The 22,190-nt window shown below is 38.2% G+C and overlaps 1 long non-coding RNA gene and 1 other non-coding gene across 2 annotated transcripts; both read left to right on the top strand.

Annotated features, from left to right (window-relative positions):
• Positions 1–1,670: 1,670 nt before the first annotated feature.
• Positions 1,671–1,777, top strand: LOC117274667 (small nucleolar RNA R71). The gene has a single exon (XR_004504813.1). It is a non-coding gene; the product is annotated as a small nucleolar RNA R71 (small nucleolar RNA).
• A 2,430-nt stretch (positions 1,778–4,207) lies between these two features.
• Positions 4,208–6,310, top strand: LOC104088226 (uncharacterized). Its single transcript, XR_684503.4, has 2 exons — positions 4,208–4,535; positions 6,050–6,310. It is a non-coding gene; the product is annotated as an uncharacterized lncRNA (long non-coding RNA).
• The last annotated feature ends 15,880 nt before the right edge of the window (positions 6,311–22,190 follow it).

Below are 22,190 nucleotides of genomic sequence, written 5' to 3'. Positions count from 1 at the left end.
AATAAGTCACAAGTTTCTAAGAATTTATTCTCAATATCTCTATACATCAGAGTCTAAAGAAAATAAGGAAGACAACATAATAAGATAGATGGGGACTCCGGAGTCTGCGGACGCTAGCAAATATACCTCGAACTCTCCTCGTACGGCTACTCCACTGATGTCTAGTCTGATAAGATGTACCTGGATCTGCACAAAAAGATATGTAGAAGCATAGTATGAGTATACCACAGCGGTACCCAGTAAGTGTCAAACTTAATCTCGGTAGAGTAGTGACGATGTCAAATTTAGGGCCTGGAAATAAATAATAAGGAACATGACAAAAGATTTAATAATGTATAATAATTATAATAATAATAATAATAATAATAATAATAATAATAATAACAATAATAATAATAATAATAATAATAATAATAATAATAATAATAATAATAATAATAATAATAATAAAAGGTATCTAGTGGTGTTTTGGTAGTGAGGCGATGTGTTTATGCTCGTACCAAAGTTTAGAGGAAAGAGTATTGTATTCTTTAATTGTCTTATGCTAGTGGAGTGAAGGTTGATCGGTTTTTTTTTATTTTTAGGTGGAAAAAATTATATGTTTAGTTAAAAGTATATCCACTAAGAAGACTAGTTAATTGGTTTCTTTTATTAAATTGCACATTCTGCACTGTTAATGTTGAAAAAGGTTGTACGTTTATACATGTTTTTCTTATTCCTTATCTTTTCCCCTTTTTATCACTCCATGTCTCAATATTTTACAGTTCTTGTGTAAAGCATAGCAGACATAACATAGTATAAGGGAGTTATGGTCACCTTTAAATATTGCTAACTATACTTTAATGAATTATTTTTTATTATTATTTTATTTGACGATTCAGTGACCTGAAATCCTTAGTTAGTGGAAGATGAATTTACATATTAAGGAAAATAAAACATCATGTGAGTTCACTCTCTCTTGCATTTTTCGTTGGACCCAATTAGTTGTTGCAGCATTCTGTTGTTGCTGTCCAGCATTCTCTTAAGTTCAGCAAACCCATCATCTTGTCTCACAATCTGTTGTTGTTGAGGTTGTTGATAAGCCAGCTGCTGATTTTGCTGGTTGTAACCTTGTTGCCTTTGGTAAGGCACCACTTGACCCTGTGGTCACATAGCTCCAAAATTGTTGATGTTATTGTACTACTGATGTGCTGGTCTATATTGTTGATTCTGTTGACCCCATTCTGACCACCTTGCCTATGTCCCCCATAGTTGGCTACATAGTTCATATCTTCCTGATAGTGCTGGTTGTCACCTTCCGCACTCCACGAGCATACATAAGGTTGGTTAATGCATGGTGTACATAAGCCCCCATTAGTTGTGTCAACTATGTGTACCTACTGCTTTTGGCCTGATTCATCGATCATTTTGGTGAGGATACTCATTTGCATCATTAGAGTAGCCATATTTCGGCTATAGAGTTATTTGGATCCAAAGCCACATAGTGAACTACATGAGTAATCGTTGAGTCTCTTGTCATCCATCCTGAGTTTTGAGCCATTTTATCGAGTAGGATCTTGCATTCTCTGAATCATTTGCTCAAAAATGCTCCACTCGCTGAAGTATCAACATTGGCCTTTAAGCTGTCTGCCAATCCCATGTAAAACCTCTGCCCCAATATTTGCTCTGGAATGCCATGATGTGGACACTTAACAAGCATACCCTTGAACCTCTCCCACGTTTCTTGTAGTGTTTCTGTTGGTCTCTGCCTGAAGCTCAATATCTCATCAATTTGTTTGGCAGTCTTATTGGGTGGGTAGAACTTGTTTACAAATTGCTTGACTAATTCCTCCCACGTACTGATGGAGTTTATGGGGAGTGAATTAAGCCAAGTCTGAGCTTCTTCCGTCACCGAGAATGGAAACAATAACAACTTTATTGCGTCCGGTGTCACATTAAGTTGACTTTGTGTGACACATATCGATAGGAAATTTTTCAGATGTTGCTGATAATCTTCAATGTAAGACCCTGAAAACAGTCCCTGGTTCTGCAACAAATGTAGCATGTTGTTTGTGATTTGAAATGATTCCGCTTGTATTTGAGGGACTGCAATTGCAGTGGCCAGATTTTTTGCAGTGGGTTGTGCCCAATCAAACAAGGTTGCTTCTGGCACAAGAGGCGCCACACCCCGATTGTTCGGGTCATTACTTCTGTTATTTAGATTTTCTATTACGTCATCCATGTCTAGTTCAATTTATTCTGTCGAGTTTCGTTGTTGTTTGCCTTTTTTGTTTGCACAATTCAATGCCTTGAAAACTTTCTCAGGATCTAATAATGCTTCGAACAATTCACCAGTTCTTGAGAAGTTTTTAGCATGCACCTGTAACACCCAAGACTACAAACGTTAGAATTTCAATGTATTTGGTTAACAAAAATGAAGAAAATTGACTACACTAAGAATTCTAGCAATTCTATTAGCTGCAATTAATACACCATTAACTCCCCGGTAACGGCGCCAAAATTTGATCACACCCAACTATACCTTATAAAAAGGACAAGCGGTCGTCGCAAATATATCCCGACTAATAAGTCCGGAGTCGAATCCCACAGGGAATTAACCTATCAACCACAACCGTTAGACTCGCACAAATTCACACAATCAATCTTCAGAAATATTTAAATAACACTTTAAATTTTTATTAACTAAATATTACGTTATGAAAATGCAATAATAAATAAGTAACTACGAAGGGTTTGTAAATAAGAATTGGAATGATCTAAGGTTGTGATTTTTCCTATTGTCGGAATCTTTTCCGCTACGTTTTCTATAAATTTGCCTATGTCTTCTCTATCGATCATGAGCACTACGACTATTGTAACTCTCTCCCGAGTAATTACCATAATTTACTAGACGTATTCTCCTGAATTACGCTGGCTGGCATTAAGTACGACTCACTCAGATCGCACTAAGGTTTCGTTATCCCTAGTCCCACCTTTAAGACCTTCGTATTAATCCTTCATATACGTTAGGAGTGATGTTGTTCAACAACAATCAAAATATGCACTCTCTCTCGAGTAATACATACTATATAGGCACAGCTAACTGAGGGCCCTTCAATCAACCACATGAATAATATAGTTGAACAAATAGAGAAAATACTACGGCAAATTTATATTAACGTAACAAAAAAATCATCCTTCAATAGGTTCCATCAAAACCCTAGATTAGGAGTTTAGCTACTCATACTCATAGTAATAATATCCCAAATATTTTGCATAATTAAATTACAAAGTAAGGATGAAAGGATGTAAAAATTGATGATTCTAACTCCCAACGGGCGATTCCACAAGCTCTTCTTGCCTCCGATTGAAAAAGTCCTCAAAAGTATCATTTTTAGGTCTATTTATATGTGTAGGAAAAGACCTAAATGTGTAGGCCAAGTCCTAGTCAAATCAAGAGATGAAATAAGTCTTTAAAACTCGGACTGTGCACGCACAGACCTAGCCTCGCGGGGCATAACGCCTGGTGGACCTCGCCCCAGGCCTCCCGTCGCCAGGTATAAAGCCTGGTCAATCTCGCCTTCTGCCCGGCCTCACTAGGTCTCTCGCCAGTTACAAGCCTGGCGTCGCCAGGTATAATGCCTGGTGTAGGCATGGCTTTGCCAACTTCTCCTTTTTAACTGCTCCCGAGCATGCTTTCTACTTTTAAGTATCCCTTTTGCTCTACTTTCATCTCCAATTCACCTACACATAAAATAGACTCTGTTACGCACAATTAAAGTGTAGTTTATCATTAAAGCATATAAAATATAAGGCAAATAATATACGAAACTATGGAATTATAACCACACATCAATCAACAATAATAAAACTGAAGTGTGATGCAAGATTTGATGTTGTGTGAGTAATAATAAAAAAAGAAGATTCAATTTATAACACATTAAATAAATGGGGGGGTTATGAATTCGAAAAGTCACGACCCAACCCAAGATACAATTTATAACAAATTAAACAACTGCGGATTAGAAACTTGAAAAGTCACAATGAATCACTACAAGAAATTATAGGTACGACGATATTTATTTAGCGACATATATAATAAATGTCGCAAAAAAACTAATTCTTTGACATTTTTTAAGAAATGATATAAATAAGTGACAATTAATAATAAATGACAAAACTATTGAGACTTTTGTAGTGAAGCGTCACAATATTAGTCAATATTTACTGACATTTATCACTAATGAAGGAAATTTTCTAACTTTATAATGTTTAATCCAAAACAAAACACTATTACGAAGGCTGTCTTCTCTAAGAACCCTACCAATCTCTCCCATTTCCTCAACTCCAATTAGGCGTCCCCCGTTTTATGTTCACTAAACCGCCGAGGTCGCCATGTGGTGCAGAGAATTGAAAGGAAAAACTACATGGGTGTTAGATTGTCCTAGAATTCTAAACACGACAGAAGGTCACCAAAATTTAGGCCGCCTTTTACACACAATCAACTGCCATATTTAATCTATTCTCTACATCTGGTTGAAGATATTAAGATTTTGGTAAGTATTTTTCTGTTCTAATTTGTTCACTAGATTGAATTTCTGGTTAACTATATGTACCTTTTGTCGTATTCTGTTCATATCAACTGTTTGAGCAAATGCCTTAGAGGATTAAATAAAATTTAATGGACTGACTTTGTTTTATTAACATGAGGTTAAAGTTTATACTTTCTTTGATTCATCTTTTTATGTTGAACTGATTTTATAATGGTAGTGATGAGATTATTAACATTATTTGGTTGTTCAATCGTTCTTACTGCTATAGAACCTTGAATCTATTTACTAGTACATACGACATTCATCAAACGACGCAAAAGGTAATGAATTAAATTATAGGACTATCTTTGCTTCAACTAGATAGTTTGTTTGATTAGTATTTGTTACTGACAAACTATTCTATATTGAGCGAATGAAATGGCACTCTCTATTGTTTCCCTATAAAAGAGAAAATAACTGAATATTAAATTGATCTGAAATGTCTGATAAGATATGGATTACTAGTTTAATCTTGATCTTGGTATTTTTGACATGTTAAAACTTCTTTAACGTGTTGAACCTTATTCGCTGCTGAATCATTTGATGTTAGTTCCAACAGAAGGATATTATATAGTAACTTGTCTTGTGTTAGAAATATTGTGGTTGTGCTTGATGGCGACTCTAATCCAAACAGCACGGTAAATTAAATTGAAAAAGAATCTTGTTTGTGATGGTTGAATGAAAAATAAGCTTGAAGATACTTATTTATGAAGGGAAGGTAAATGACCATTACGATTATGTGTTTGATGATTTAGATTGTGGATGGTGTAGGGTATCTTGTGAATATCAGCTTGATTGACAATTTATGTTGGATAAGGAACATTGACATTGATGTTAGGACTGAAATTGATCAATCATTCTGTTGAATTCAAGAGTAGAGAAGGAATTAGTAAGCCTGTACAATGATACTAGTGATTGCTAGTTCCTTTTATGCACTGTTAGGAGTTTCGGGTTCAAATATCTTGAGCTTTCTGCAAAATTATTATTATTTGTCTTAAGTTGATTAAAAATTCCATTTTGTCAAGGTGATCTTGATATCGTTTCTTTCTACATATGATACCTTAAGACTGGAGAATAATATTTTTTATGTTATTTCTCTTTGATTTTGCTTATAGAAAGTATTATCCACCATTCTCGGGAAAATAAAATATGGTAATTAGGAAAAGATTGCAAAAGATATTCACCTAACGGCTGGCTGAGAAGGGTACATCATTTGTGAAACACTTCCTACAGTTGTATATAACCTTATCTCTAATAGTGGAATGATCTTTTCCATAAGCTAATGATGCCAAATTGATTTAGTTCTCTTAAGCTTCTACTATTGAATGTGGTTTTATGTTTTCTTGCAGATAGTAGTAGTCGCATGATTCCTGTATTTCTTCAAGATATTATATGAGGTTCAATCGCATTGTTCTTTTTGCTACTTAGTAGTTTTCCTAAATCAGTTTAGCAATGGTTCTTTTTTTTTTCAATTTCAGTTGTTGGAAGAAGAGTTTAGAGGAATGTGAGAGCAACTAATTCAAAGGAATCCTCGACTTGAGGAAAACATGAACACTAAAGTTAAAACTATGACCGACGATGATTGTTTTGGAACTTTCAAGGGAAAGTTTATGTAATTGAATGTTGAAGTAACTATGTGTTTGATTCAAGTTGTTTGTACTGTACTGGGAATTCAAGTATTGGAATGAGCGTCAATGTTACTTTGAATACATTATTGTTAATTAATTATTTTCTTTTAATGTTTAGCCATGATTAATAATTATTTTCACATTCATATTAAAAGTCAAAAACTATAAAAAAAAATTAATGACATTTATATATATCTGTCGCAAACACAATAGGTTAAGCACTCAAATTATTGACATTTGATAATGTCATAACTAAATGTCACAAATTTTTTTATGACACTAATTTAAATGTTGGAAAAAAACGACATTGGAATTTCCGACATTTCATTTAAATGTAAAATAAATGTCGGTAAGTGATTTTGTGACACGTATGTGACTTACGCCGACAGTTATAAATTGTGGTCATATGTCGTATTTCTTGTAGTGAATGAAGATGTGTGAGTTATGAATATGCATTTTTTAAATTAAGATAAATGATAAAAATAATAGGGAAAAGTCAAAAAATAAGAAAAAAAATAAATAGGATTCTTACACTATAAGAGATGCCACATTCAAGTCCCTCCTTTATATATATATATATATATATATATATATATATATATATATATATAGGTCAAACTTCACATAAAGAAAGAGGACACATATACTATCCAGCTCATGTACCGTGGCATTATATAAATTAGAAAGAAAACATAAGCACTGCTGAAATAGACTAAAAATAATCTCTGACGGAGAAGATTATTTATAGCTGATCGTCAAGCAATTAATAAATAACGAACCGTCAAGAAACAATAATTGGTCGCATTAATGTTAAACATTTTCAGGTAACAACAGTTCCTTATTACAATATCCCACGAAAGAATCCATGGTTATTTGATGCCTCCAGATAATTCCTTTGGTTTTATTGTTCAATATACTTTATGATAGCAACGTTCTCCATTTTTTTGGGGGTCAGTTTAGAAGACATTTTCTTTTGTTAATTGGTCATTATTTTGGATCAGTGATGGACTAAAGAGTGATTGTTGTACCTTGAGGAAGGAGGAGCACTTTCAATGATTAATTTCTCTTCAAAATCAGTTTAGACAAATTCTTGTTTTTTTTACTTCTCGCAATTTAGCTTAAATAAAATGGCTACAATAATATAAATTTGTAACTACTCTTTATCTTCTAAGATATTGCATGTACTTCTCCCCTTTTTGTATTTAATAAATGAAATCATACATATATCCTTGCGTTAATTTCTAATATAGTAATATATCAACCAAGAAAATTCATGACTTTTATGTATCTAGGGTAAGAATATTGACATAATATAACTCAAGATCAAACATGGTATTAGGATACAATATAATGTAGATTGCAAGAACAGTTGCATATTTGTTTGAGTCATACCGCGGATTGACGAAGAACTGGTCTCTCTCTATTACCCTTCCTCTAAATGGCGACGCCATTGAGACAGTTACCACACACATCAGATGATATGAAATAACTTTGACTATGCGTTTATATAAGATCTAGAGAGGGGATCTAACTGTAATTAATGAAACCATGATGAACTCTTATATAACGGGCCGCATCTAGTTGAGCCTACATATAGCACCACACTAGACCCACCAAGCATATCAAGTGCACGATCTAATAACTAATTATCACACTTATAATTGAGTTCACGTTTATAGACTATTATCAAACCCGGTCATTTAAATATAAATAAAATATTTAATAATAGAAGCTCTTTTTCTTATATCTAAATTCTCCGTTGACGATGAAGTGACTTCGATGTGACTGGTTATGCTATGAAAACAGAACTAGCACGCCTTTTGGATGGCGATTATGCAAGGATTCTTTGTACAGTTGATCGTGGTTAATCTGCCAGTTTTTTCCAGCTTTCATCTTTGATTGATGCCGACTTCAGTAATGTTCGTCCTCCACTAATCATAGTTGAAAACTTGTCTTTATTTGAGTTTTCTATGCTCAAATTTTTGTGCGACCTACCTTTCAAGTTCGAGTCATTGCTTCCCTTCTTAGATTTGGACATCTCACTTCCATGTAGCTAATTAAGGGTGTACATAGGTTGAGTTGGTTCGAGTTTTTTAATTATCGAACCAAATTAATTTTGTCAGGTTCTTAAATTTATAAATCAAATCAAATTAACAAAAATCGAGTTTAATTTTTCAATATCGATTTTCGAGGTGCGGATAATGAGTTTCCGCCCCGATAAGATTTTAAACGAGTTTTCGCCCCCGATAAGATTTTACTAACATAATAGATAGGAGATTGCGTACATTCGTCCTCCCGGACTAGACCGGCGCTTACCGCTACCTCCGAGACCGCTAAGTATATTAGCAATTGTTCGCCTTCCTCCAGTTTTGATAGTAACGGAGGGCTCAATAGATACCGTTTCAGGTATTTTAGAGCCTGTTGGCATTCTGGAATCCACTTGAAGTTGTTCTTCTTCTTCCAAAGTGAGAAGAAGTGATGACATTTTTTCGAATATCGAGAAATGAACCTGCTTAGAGCGGCCAGTCTTCCGGTTAGTCTTTGGACTTCTTTCACATTTTTCAGCTGGTATGGAATGTTCTCGATGGCTTTAATCTTGTCGGGATTGACCTCAATCCCCCTTTGTGACACCAAGAAATCCAAAAATTTACCGGAGCTGACTCCGAACACACACTTTTCGGGGTTAAACTTCATGTTATGCTTCCTTAGGATGTCAAAGGTTTCCTGGAGGTATTTCAAATGGTCACTTGTGTTTAAAGACTTAAGCAGCATATCATCTATGTAAACTTCCATTGTTTTTCCTAGTTGCTTTTCGAACATTTTGTTCATGAGCCTCTCATAAGTGGCTCCGGCATTTTTAACCTCGAAGGACATCACATTGTAGCAATATGTGCCAAAGTTCGTTATGAACGAAGTTTTTTTCTGATCCTCCGGGTTCATCTTAATTTGATTGTACCTAAAATAGGCATCGGGGAAACTCATCAACTCGTGTCTGGCCATTGCATCAATCATTTGATCAATGTTTGGCAATAGAAACAGGTCTTTTGGGGATGCCTTATTCAGATCCTTATAATCTACGCACATATGAAATTTATTATTCTTTTTTGAAACTACTACTACGTTAGATAGCCAATCGGGATACTTTACCTCCCGGATTGAACCAATATCGAGCAATCGAGTTACCTCTTCTTTAACAAACTTGTTTCTGACCTCGGCAATTCGGATCTTCTTTTGCCTAAACGGAGGGATGCTTGGGTCAAGGCTTAGCTTGTGCACTACCACATATAGCGAGATACCTGTCATATCCGCGTGCGACCATGCAAAACAATCAACGTTAGTTTCATGAAATTCAATAAATTCTTACCTGAGCTCGGGTTTAGTTCCCTAGTGGAACATCCTCTCTAGAAACCTTTTGAACAATGCCACATCTTCGATTTATTCCGTCGTGGACTTGGTCGCCTCCGTTTCTTCCGTTACGTGGAAATACCTTGGTACCCCGTGGGATTCCAACGACTTCTCCCCTTTATCGTCTTCATTTGGTTCGGGAGCAGACGTCAATTCCTGTAATTACTATACCGCTTGTTCCTTCCCTTTACTGGTGTAAATCGAGACCATGTTCATCTCCCTTGCCGTAGGTTGATCTCCTATTATTTGTTTGATTCCCTCTAGAGTTGGGAAATTCAGAAGTTGGTGATATGTTGATGGTACGACCTTCATCTCGTGTAGCCATGGTCTGCCAAGAATCATATTATAGCCCATGTGACCGTCTACTACTTCGTATAAGGTAGTCTTCATGACCTCTTCGGCTTTCGTGGGCAACAAGATCTCCCATCGGATTCTCACACTTGCTAAGTTGAACCCGACGAGGAGTTTTGTTACCGGAATGCTGCTTCCAGTTAGCTTGGCTTGCTTCAGCACTCTCCATTGAATGATGTTGGCTGAATTTCCTTGGTCCACCAAAACACGTTTAATTTTAAAATCTAGAACGTTAAGAGAAATTACCAAGGCATCATTGTGCGGCAGTAGAAGTCCATCGGCGTCCTCTTCTGTAAAGGTGATGTCGTCCTTGGTGACTTCCCTGAGTCTCTTGCTATGAGTCACTGATACCTTTGTCTTTTTTGCTGCCAAAAAAGTTACACCGTTGATCACGTTCCCCCAAAAAATCATGTTGATGGTTAGTCGCGGAGGGAGGGTCTTCTCCTGTGATGACCCAGAATGTCATCTTTAACTTTAATAATTAATTTTGTGTCCTAAGACCTCGAAAAGCACTATTTATCACTCCTCGACTTGCGTGCATAGTCCGTATAATTTTCCGAAAAGTTTTTATGTGCAAAATTGATTAAAATGTGAAATAGAGCCTTAAAACTCAACTGAATTGACTTTGGTCAATATTTTGAGCAAATGGATCCAGATCAGTATTTTGACAATTTTGTTAGATCCGTATCGTAATTTGGGACTTGGGCGTATGCCCGGAATTTAATTTGGAAGTCCCTAGCTCAAGTTATGACCATTTAACGGAAACTAGGAATTTAAAGGATAAAAATTTCCAAAAGTTTGACCACAGAGTTGACTTTTTGATATCGTGGCCGGAATCCGATTCTGAAAATTTGAATAGCTCCATTATGTCATTTATGACTTGTGTGCCAAATTTGAAGTCATTCCGGATTTATTGAATATGTTTTGGCACGAGATTTACAAATTGAAAAGTTTAAAACTCAAAAGTTCGAATCGGGATGTGAATTGTAATTTCAGTGTTGTTTGACGTGATATTAGACCTCGAGTAAGTCCGTATTATGTTACGGGACTTGTTGGTATATTCGGACGGGGTCTCGAGTACCCCGAGTGTGATTCAGATCGAAATCGGATCGAGTTGTGAACTTAAGCCAATTCTCAAAATTTCTGCCTCTGATGTAATCGCACCTGCGAGGGTCTTGGTCGCAGGTGCGATGCCGTAGGTACGGCGGAATTGCGCAGATGTGGGACTAGGCTGACCTAGGGTCTTCGCAGGTGCAATTATTTTTGTGCAGAAGCGGATGTCGCAGGTGCGACAGGAATGTCCGCAGATGCGGAACTTCACCTGGCAGCCTGGCATTGCAAATGCGAGCCTTATCTCACAAATGCGGAACTTTTATCCGCAGATACGAAAATGATTGGGCAGAGCCCATAAATTCGGAAGTCGGAATTTTTACTCATTTTTGAGTTTTAAGTCTTGTATTTGAGCGATTTCAAAGGGGATTTTCACTACTTTGAAGTGGGTAAGTATTTTATAACCAAAAGTGATTATATTTCATGAATCCATGTCTATATTCATCACTTATTTCGGATTAGATGCAAGAAATTAGAATTTTTGTAAAACTTTCCAAAAACGAAAAATTAAGATTTGAAGGTCCATTTGACATCGGAATTTGATAATTTTTATATGGTTGAACTCGTATCGGAATGGGTGTTTGGATTTTGTAAGTTTTTTCGGGATTCGAGACGTGGGTCCCACTATTGATTTTTAAAATAAATTACGGATTTTAATCCGAAATATTAGTAAATTCATATGAAATTAATTCCTATGATTCGTATTGAGTATATCGAATTGTTTGTGAATAAATTTGACGCTTTTGGAGACAAATTCAAAAGGAAAAGTTGTGGTCGAAATATTTATTGGAATTTGCAAAACGAGGTAAGTGTCGTGGTTAGCCTTGACTTGAGCGAATAGAATCCTTAAATTATTTGTTATGTGAAATACATGTGAAGGACGTATAGGCGAGGTGACGAGTGTCTATACGTCGTCAAATTAATTGTTTGCATAATTATTTGAAAATCCCAAATTTGGTGTTAATACACGAATTAATTGTTATGATAATTGTTTCTCTCTTATTCTTTGTCAAATATTAATTCTTGAATTCCTGCAATAATTGCTACATACTGATTTGATTTATGTATCTTAATTGTTACTTGACATTTAGCATATTAAATATTAAACTGCCTATTTTCTCTATGATTTTCACAATTAATTATTAATTACCATTTTTTGTTCATAAATAAATTCTAATTATTGTGTGCCTTGATGCTTAATAGTTTTTCATTGGACGTGGTTTTTATTGGAGCAATTTTTATTACATTTATGAGTTGTATAAATATATTGGGGGAACGGGTTGCACGCCGCAACGGAAATAAAAGTAAATATATCTATATTGGGGGATCAGATTGCACGCCGCAACAGATTTATTTAAAAGTATATATTGGGGGATCGGATTGCACGCCGCAACACACTAATTTAAACGTCTATATTGGGGGATGAGATTGCACGCTACAACAGACTTATTTAAAAGTCTATATTGGGGGGATCGGATTGCACACCGCAACAGACATATTAAAAAGTTCATATTGGGGGATCGGATTGCACGCCACAACAAACTTATTTAAAATTCTATATATATACTTGATTTAAAATAAATATATTGAAGGATTGAAAATGAATATATTGTGGGAGCGGTTTGCACGCTGCAACGGAAATTGATTGAAGTAATAATTGGTTATGACTGCTGAGTTGGCTTCAACTATTAGAAATGAGTTACCTGATTTAATTCTATTGTGGTTATTACTATTATTGCGTACAGGTTAATGTAAGTGGCCTGCCTTAGCCTCGTCACTACTTTCTCGAGGTTAGGCTCGGCACTTACCAGTACATAGGGTCGGTTGTACTGATACTACACTCTGCACTTCTTGTGCAGATTTCGGAGTTGGTCCCGGCGGCGTACCATAGACTTGCTCGAATTTCAGCTACCAGAGGAGACTTGAGGTATAGCTGCACGGCGTCCGCAGTTCTGAAGTCGCCGTCTACTTTACTTTAGCTGTGTGTTTGTTTCCAGAGAGCTTTATTTTATTCAGATCGTTATTTGTATTATTCTTGAAGCTCGTGCACTTGTGACACCAATTCTTGGATTGTATTTAGACACCGTTATTTTTATGGATTATTCACTGCATTTTAGACCTTACTTCCGTATTTGTTTCCTTGTTATTAATAAATTAAAAAATTATTTTAAAATGGATAATATTATTCTAACGTTGGCTTGCCTAGCAAGTGAAATGTTAGACGCTATCAAGGTACCAAAGGTGGGAATTTTAGGTCGTGACAGTTAGTATCAGAGCACTAGGTTACATAGATCTCACGAGTCACGAGCAAGCTTAGTAGAGTCTGAAGGATCAGTACGGAGACGTCTGTACTTATCTCTCAGAGGCTATGAAGTTTAGGAATAATATCACTTCTTTCTTATTCTGTCGTGCAATTTTATTCTATCATCGATGATCGAACCATTCTACTCTTATTCTCTCATAGATGGTGAGAACACGTAATACATCTACCGATGGACAGGGACCAGAGCCCCTGGTGGCAACTATGTCCAGGGGTAGAGGTCGAGGCCGAGGTCGTACTAGAAGTCGAGGCAGAGGCAGAGGTAGAGCTCAGTCTAGAGCTCGAGCAGCAACTCCTGTTGTAGAACCTCAGGTGGACCTTCAGGAGGAGGTTCCAATTCAGAATATACCAGTTGGACCAGTTCAGGTCCCAGAAGGATTCTTAGCTACTCCAGTGCTTCAGGATGCTCTAGTCTGTTTGGTGAGTCTTATGGAGGGCGTGGCCTAGAATGGTACATTTACAGTGGCACCAGCCATCTCACAGGTTGGGGAGGAGTACAAAATCCCACTACTCCCGCTCCGGAGCATATGGCTCCCCAGAATCAGCTCCAGCAGCCCTACCAGTTGGGGTAGTTCAGCCAGTTGTTGCGGCATAGACCGGTGATAGGCCCGCCATGTCTTTTGAGGCCTTATTGAGACTGGATAAGTTCACTAAGATCTTACCAATTCACTTCAGTGGTACACCTCCTGAGGACCCACAGGATTATCTTGACCGCTGCCATGAGGTGCTACGGAACATGGGTATAGATGAGACCAATGGAGTTGATTTTGCTGTATTTCAGATGACGGGTTCCGCCAAGAGGTGGTGGAGAGATTATACATTGACCATACCTGTCAGATCGCCTGCATTTACCTGGGAGCAGTTCTCTCATCTATTTCTGGAGAAGTTCTTTCCTATAACATTAAGAGAGGATTACCGCAAGCAATTTGAGCGTCTACAGCAGGGTAGTATGACTGTTACTCAGTATGAGTCCCTTTTTGTGGATTTGGACCGCCATGCTCTCCTTTTACTACCTACTGAGGGAGAGAGAGTGAGGAGGTTTATTGAGGGACTCACTCACCCTATCCAAGGAGACCGGAAGCGAGATTTATTTTCAGGCAGTTGCTAATGTCGCGAGAAAAATCGAGATGGTTCTTGCACATGAGAGAGGGCAGAGGTCTGATAAGAGACCTCGTCAGTTCGGTGGTTTTAGTGGTGGATCGCCTGGAGGCAGGGGTAATTTTGGTAGGGGTCATCCTCCTAAACCATTTCATTCAGCACTTCATGCATCTCCCAGTGCTTCAGGGAGTCACGGTCCTATTATGCCTTACTTTGGGCAGCCAGCATTTAGTGCACCTTCATCTCATATCAGTGCACCACCACTCCAGAGTTACTACAGTGGTTATCCGGCCCATTCGAGTCAGCTTCAGCTTCAGCAGCCACGACATCAGGATGGGTGTTATGAGTGTGGGAACATTGGTCACATCAGGAGGTATTGCCCTAGGTTGGCGAGTAACAGATCTCGCCAGGATTCGCGTGCCATCATACCGGCACTGGTTGCTTCACCACCTGCTCAGCCAGCTAGAGGCAGGGGTTAGGCATCTAGAGGTGGAGGTCAAGCCATTAGAGGTGGAGGTTAGGCCATTAGAGATGGAGGTGAGACTGTTAGAGGTAGATGCCAGCCAGTTAGAGGCTGTCCCAGAGATACAGTTCAGAGTAGTGGGGCCGAGCCTTGATTTTATGTTTTTCCAGCTAGGCCTGAGGCCGAGTCATCTGATGTTGTGATCACATGTATTATTCCAGTTTTCCATAGAGATGCTTCAGTTCTATTTGATCCCGGATCTACTTATTCCTATGTGTCCTCCTATTTTGCTTCATATTTGGTTGTGCCTTGTGATTCTCTAAGTGCTTCTGTGTGTGTATCTACACCGGTGGGAGACTCTGTTGTAGTAGATCATGTCTATCATTCGTGTGTGGTTACTATTGATAGTCTTGAGACTAGTGTGGATCTTCTACTTTTTGATAGGGTAGATTTTGATGTCATCTTGGGTATGGATTGGCTGTCACCGTATCATGCTATATTGGATTGTCATGCCAAGACAGTGACCCTAGACATGCCGGGGTTCCCTTGGTTAGAGTGGAAAGGAACTCCTGGTCATTCTGCCAGTAGGGTTATTTCTTATATGAAAGCTCGGCGTATGGTAGAGAAAGGGTGTCTAGCCTATTTAGCTTATATTCACGATCTCAGTGCGGATGTCCCTTCTATGGAATCAGTACCAGTTGTTCGTGAATTTCCAGAAGTATTTCCTGCATATTTGCCGGGGATGCCACCCGACAAAGATATTGACTTCTGTATTGATTTGGCTCCGGGCACTCAGCCTATTTCTATTCCACCATACCGTATGGCTCGCTGGAGTTGAAAGAATTGAAGGAGCAGTTACAAGACTTGCTTGATTAGGGATTCATTAGACCAGTGTCTCACCCTGGGGTGCACCAGTACTATTTGTAAAGAAGAATGATGGATCTATGCGGATATGTATAGATTATCGACAGTTGAACAAGGCCACTATCAAAAACAAATATCCGCTGCCAAGCATTGATGACTTATTTGATCAGCTTCAGGGTGACAAGGTATTTTCGAAGATCGATTTGAGGTCTGGTTACCATTAGTTGAAGATTAGGACATCTGATGTCCCTAAGATAGCTTTTTGGACTCGATATGGGCATTACGAATTCCTAGTGATGTCATTTGGGTTGACAAATGCCCCAGCAGCATTTATGGATTTCATGAATCGGGTGTTCAAGCCCTACTTAGATTCTTGTTTGGTTGTATTCATTGATGATATATTGATTAACTCCAGCAGACGAGAGGAGCACGAGCAGCATCTTCGGAGTGTGCTTCAGACTTTGAAGAATAATCAGTTATATGCCAAATTTTCAAAATGTGAGTTTTGGTTAAACTCGGTTGCCTTTTTGGTGCATGTTGTATCGTCATAAGGCATAAATGTGGATCCTAAGAAGATAGAGGTTGTTCAGAATTGGCCTAGACCTACTTCAGTTACAGAGATCCGGAATTTCCTGGGTTTAGTAGGTTATTAACGTCGGTTCGTGGAAGGGTTTTCATCTATAGGAAGACCATTGACCAGACTGACCCAAAACGGTGTCTCATTCATATGGTCAGACGAGTGTGAGTTGAGCTTTCAGAAGCTCAAGACCGCTTTGAGTATGGCACCAGTATTGGTATTACTCATAGGTTCAGGATCGTATACGGTATATTGTGACGCATCTCACATTGGGCTTGGTGCAGTATTAATGCAAGATGGTAAGGTGATTATATATGTGTCGTGGCAGTTGAAAGTTCACGAGAAGAATTATCATGTTCATGACTTAGAATTGGTAGCCATTGTTCATACATTGAAGATTTGGAGGCATTATCTCTACGGTGTCACGTGTGAGGTATTTACTGATCATCGTAGCCTTCAGTATCTATTCAAACAAAAAGATCTTAATTTGAGGCAGAGAAGATGGTTGGAATTGTTGGAAGACTATGATATCACCATTTTGTATCACCCCAAAAAGTCCAATGTGGTGGCCGATGCTTTGAGTAGAAAGGCTATGAGTATGGGAAGTCTTGCGTATATTCCGGTTGGTGAGAGGCCGTTAGCTGTAGATGTTCAGGCTTTGGCTAATCAGTTCCTGAGGTTAGATGTTTCAGAACCTAGTCGGGTTCTAGCTTGCACAGTCGCTCGATCTTCTTTTTATGAGTGCATCAGAGAGCAACAATATGATGATCCTCATTTGCTTGTCCTTAAGGACACGGTGCGGCACGGTGATTCCAAACAGGTTATTGTGGGGGAAGATGGAGTTCTGCAAGGTTATATTTATGTGCCTAATGTTGACGGGCTTCGTGAATTAATTCTTGAAGTTTTCCAAATATTTTATTCATCCAGGAGCCGCCAAAAATATATCAAGTTTTACGACAACATTACTGGTGAAGGAGAATGAAAAAAGGATATAGTTGCATATGTAGCTCGGTGTCTGAATTGTCAGTAAGTTAAATACGAGCATCAAAGACCTGGTGGTTTGCTTCAGAAGTTAGAAATTCCTGAGTGAAAGTGGGAGCATATCACTATGGATTTTGTTGTTGGGCTCCCACGGACTCAGATAAAATTTGATGCAGTTTGGGGTCATTGTGGACAGGTTGACCAAGTCAGCACATTTTATTCCAGTGGCATTTACCTATTCTTCAAAGCGATTAGCTGAAATTTACATTCGTGAGATTGTCCACTTACACGGTGTGCCCGTGTCTATTATTTCAAATCGAGTTACGCAATTTACCTCACACTTCTGGAGGGATGTACAGCGTGAATTAGGTACGCGGGTTGAGTAGAGTACATCATTTCATCCACAGACAGATGGACAGTCAGAGCGCACAATTAAGATATTGGAAGATATGCTTCGCGCTTGTGTTATAGACTTTGAAGGTTCTTGGGATTAGTTCTTGCCACTTGCGGAGTTTGCTTATAATAATAGCTACCAGTCGAGCATTCAGATGGCTCCATATGAGGCATTATGCGGAAGGCGATGCCGTTCGCCAGTTGGCTGGTTTGAACCTAGAGAGGCTCGGTTGTTGGGTACCGATTTGGTACAAGATGCCTTGGATAAGGTCAAGGTTATTCAAGATCGACTTCGCACAGCTCAGTCTAGGCGAAAGAGTTATGCCGACCGTAAAGTTCGTGATCTTGCATTCATGGTTGGAGAAACAATACTGCTCCGGGGTTCACCTATGAAAGGTGTAATGAGGTTCGAAAAGAAGGGCAAGTTGAGCCCTAGGTATATTGGACCCTTTGAAATTCCTGAAAGGGTGGGTGAAGTAGCCTACAGGCTTGTATTACCACCTAGTTTATCAGCGGTTCATTCGGTATTCCATGTGTCTATGCTCCGGAAATATCATAGTGATCCGTCCCATGTTTTAGATTTCAGCTCAGTCTAATTGGACAAAGATTTGACTTACGAGGAGGAGCCGGTGGCTATTCTAGCCCGGCAGGTCCGACAGTTGAGGTCTAAGAGTTATCCTTTAGTTCGAGTGCAATGGAGAGGTCAACCGGTAGAGGCATCTACCTGGGAGTTCCAGTTGGACATGCGGAGTAAATATCCACACTTATTCACTAGCTCAGGTACATTTCCTAACTTCGTTCGAGGACGAACGTTTGTTTTAGAGGTGGAGAATTTGATGATCCAGAAGGTAATCTTTAAATTTAATAATTAATTCTGTATCTTAAGACCTTCAAAAGCACTATTTATCACTCCTCGACTTGTGTGCGTAGTCCGTATAATTTTTTAGAAAGTTTTTATGTGAAAAATTGATTAAAATATGAAATAGAGCCTTAAAACTCAATTGAGTTGACTTTGGTCAACATTTTGAGCAAAAAGATCGGATCAGTCTTTTGACAGTTTCGGTAGGTCTGTATCATAATTTGGGACTTGGGCATATGGCCGGAATTTAATTTGGAGGTCTCTAGCTCAAGTTAAGATCATTTAACGGAAACTAGGAATTTAAAAGCTAAAGATTTCCAAAAGTTTGACCACGGAGTTGACTTTTTGATATCGGGGCCGGAATCCGATTCTGAAAATTTGAATAGCTCTGTTATGTCATTTATGACTTGTGTGCCAAATTTGAGGTCATTCCGGGTTTATTTAATATGTTTTGGCACGAGATTTGCAAATTAAAAAGTTTAAAACTCAAAAGTTCGAATCGGGGTGTGAGTTATAATTTCAGCATTTTTTGACGTGATATTAGACCCCGAGTAAGTCTGTATTATGTTACGGGACTTGTTGCAATATTCGGACAGGGTCCCGAGTACCCCGAGTGTGATTCGGATCGAAATCGGATCGAATTGTGAACTTAAGCCAATTCTGGAAATTTCTGCCTCTGATGTAATCGCACCTGCGAGGATCTTGGCCGTAGGCGCGATGCCACAGGTGCGGCAAAATTGTGCAGATGCGGGACTGGGCTGGCCTGGGGTCTTCGCAGGTGCGGCCATTTTGCGCAGATGCGACAGGAATGTCTGCAGATGCGAAACTTCATCTGGCAGCCTGGCATCGCAAATGCGAGCCTTGCCTCGCAAATGCGAGTCCGCAAATGCGGAACTTTTATCCGCAGATGCGTAAATGACTAGGCAGAGCCCATAAATTCGGAAGTCGCCATTTTAACTCATTTTTGAGTTTTAAGTCTCGGATTTGGGCGATTTCAAAGGGGATTTTCACGACTTTGAAGTGGGTAAGTATTCTATAACCAAAAGTGATTATATTTCATGAATCCATGTATATAATCATCACTTATTTCGGATTTAGATGCAAGAAATTAGAATTTTTATAAAACTTTCCAAAAATAAAAAATTAAAATTTGAAGGTCCATTTGACATCGGAATTTGGTAATTTTTGTATGGTTGAACTCGTATCGGAATGGGTGTTCAGATTTTGTGAGTTTTTGAGATTCGAGACGTGGATCCCACTGTTGATTTTTAAAATAAATTTCGGATTTTAATTAGAAAAATTAGTAAATTCATATGGAATTAATTCTTATGATTCGTATTGAGTATATCGAATTGTTTGTGAATATATTTGACGCTTTTGGAGACAAATTCAAAAGAAAAAGTTGTGGTCGAATAATTTATTAGAATTTTCAAAGCGAGGTAAGTGTCGTGGTTAACCTTGACTTGAGAGAATAGAACCCTTAAATTATTTGTTATATAAAATGCATGTGAACAACGTATAGGCGAGCTGACGAGTGTCTATACGTCGTCAAATTAATTGTTTGCATAATTATTTAAAAATCCTAAATTTATTTTAATACACGAATTAATTGTCATGATAATTGTTTCTCTCCTATTCTTTGTCAAATATTAATTCTTGAATTCCTGCAATAATTGCTACATACTGATTTAATTTATGTGTCTTAATTGTTATTTGACATTTAGCATATTAAATATTAAACTGCCTATTTTCTCCACGATTTTCACAATTAATTGTTAATTGCCATTTTTTGTTCAAAAATAAATTATAATTATTGTGTACCTTGATGCTTAATAGTTTTTCATTGGACGTGGTCTTTATTGGAGCAATTTTTATTACATTTATGAGTTGTTGAAATATATTGGGGGAACGGGTTGCACGTTGCAACAGAAATGAAAGTAAATATATCTATATTGGGGGGATCGGATTGCACGCTGCAACAAACTTATTTAAAAGTCTATATTGGGGTATCATATTGCACGCCGCAACATACTTATTTAAAAGTCTATATTGGGGGATCGGATTGCACGCCGCAACAGACTTATTTAAAAGTCTATATTGGGGTATCATATTGCACGCCGCAACAGACTTATTTAAAAGTCTATATTGGGGGGATCGGATTGTACGCCGCAACAGACTTATTTAAAAGTCTATATTGGGGTATCATATTGCACGCCGCAACATACTTATTTAAAAGTCTGTATTGGGGGATCGGATTGCACGCCGCAACAAACTTATTTAAAAGTCTATATTAGGGGATCGGATTGCACGCCGCAATAGACTTATTAAAAAGTCCATATTGGGGGGATCGGATTGCATGCCGCAACAGACTTATTTAAAAAGTCTATATATATACTTGATTTAAAAGAAATATATTGAAGGATTGAAAATGAATATATTGTGGGAGCAGTTTGCACGCTGCAACGGAAATTGATTGAAGTAATAATTGGTTATGACTGCTGAGTTGGCTTCAACTATTAGAAATGAGTTGCCTAATTTAATTCTATTATTGTGGTTATTACTATTATTGCGTACAAGTTAATGTAAGTAGTCTGCCTTAGCCTCGTCACTACTTCGTCGAGGTTAGGCTCGGCACTTACCAGTACATGAGGTCGGTTGTACTGATACTACACTCTGCACTTTTTGTGCAGATTTCGGAGTTGGTCCCATTGGCGTACCATAAACTCGCTCGGATTTCGGCTACCAGAGGAGACTTGAGGTATAGCTGCACGGCGTCCGCAGTTCTGAAGTCCCAGTCTACTTTACTTTAGCCGTATGTTTGTTTCCAGACAGCTTTATTTTATTCAGACCTTTATTTGTATTATTCTAGAAGCTCATGCACTTGTGACACCAATTCTGGGATGGTATTTAGATACTGTTATTTTTATGAATTATTCACTGCATTTCAGACCTTACTTCCGTATTTGTTTCCTTGTTAATAATAAATTAAAAAAATTATTTTAAAATGAATAATATTATTGTAACATTGGCTTGCCTAACAAGTGAAATGTTATACGTCATCAAGGTACAAAAGGTGGGGATATCGGGTCGTGACATCTTCTGCCTTCGAGGGCTTTGTATTATCCCGACTGCGGCTGTATGTTCTTGGCCCGGTAGCTTAAGAATTCTCTGAGATAGCCGTTTTTCAACAGAGTCGCTACCTCCTCGCGTAGATGTCGGCAATCCCCAGTCCGGTGGCCATTAGTCCCATGATATACGCACTATAAATTAGGATTCCCCTGGCTGGAATCGGATCTCATAGGCCTCGGGAATTGCGCGTCCTTGATGTTTCTCAATGCCAATACCAACTCCACTATGCTGACATTCAAATTGTACCAGATACCTCTTTGTCTTGCAATGACCTGTTATTCAGGCCGCGATTAATTCTTTTATCGGGAACGAACCTATTCGCCGACCGGAACCCTCTGTCGCTTCTTTCCCCCTTTCGTAGGGCAAAAATCGGCCTTAGAAGATCGCCGATCTGCATCAAAATCATCCTTCGATTTATGCCTGTTCTTTTTTCGATCCCGA

The sequence above is a fragment of the Nicotiana tomentosiformis genome, chromosome 3, assembly GCF_000390325.3.
Source record: "Nicotiana tomentosiformis chromosome 3, ASM39032v3, whole genome shotgun sequence".
Lineage (NCBI taxonomy): Eukaryota > Viridiplantae > Streptophyta > Magnoliopsida > Solanales > Solanaceae > Nicotiana > Nicotiana tomentosiformis.
The sequence above is the reverse complement of the archived record's forward strand: the minus strand, read 5'-3'. Positions and strand labels throughout refer to the sequence as shown.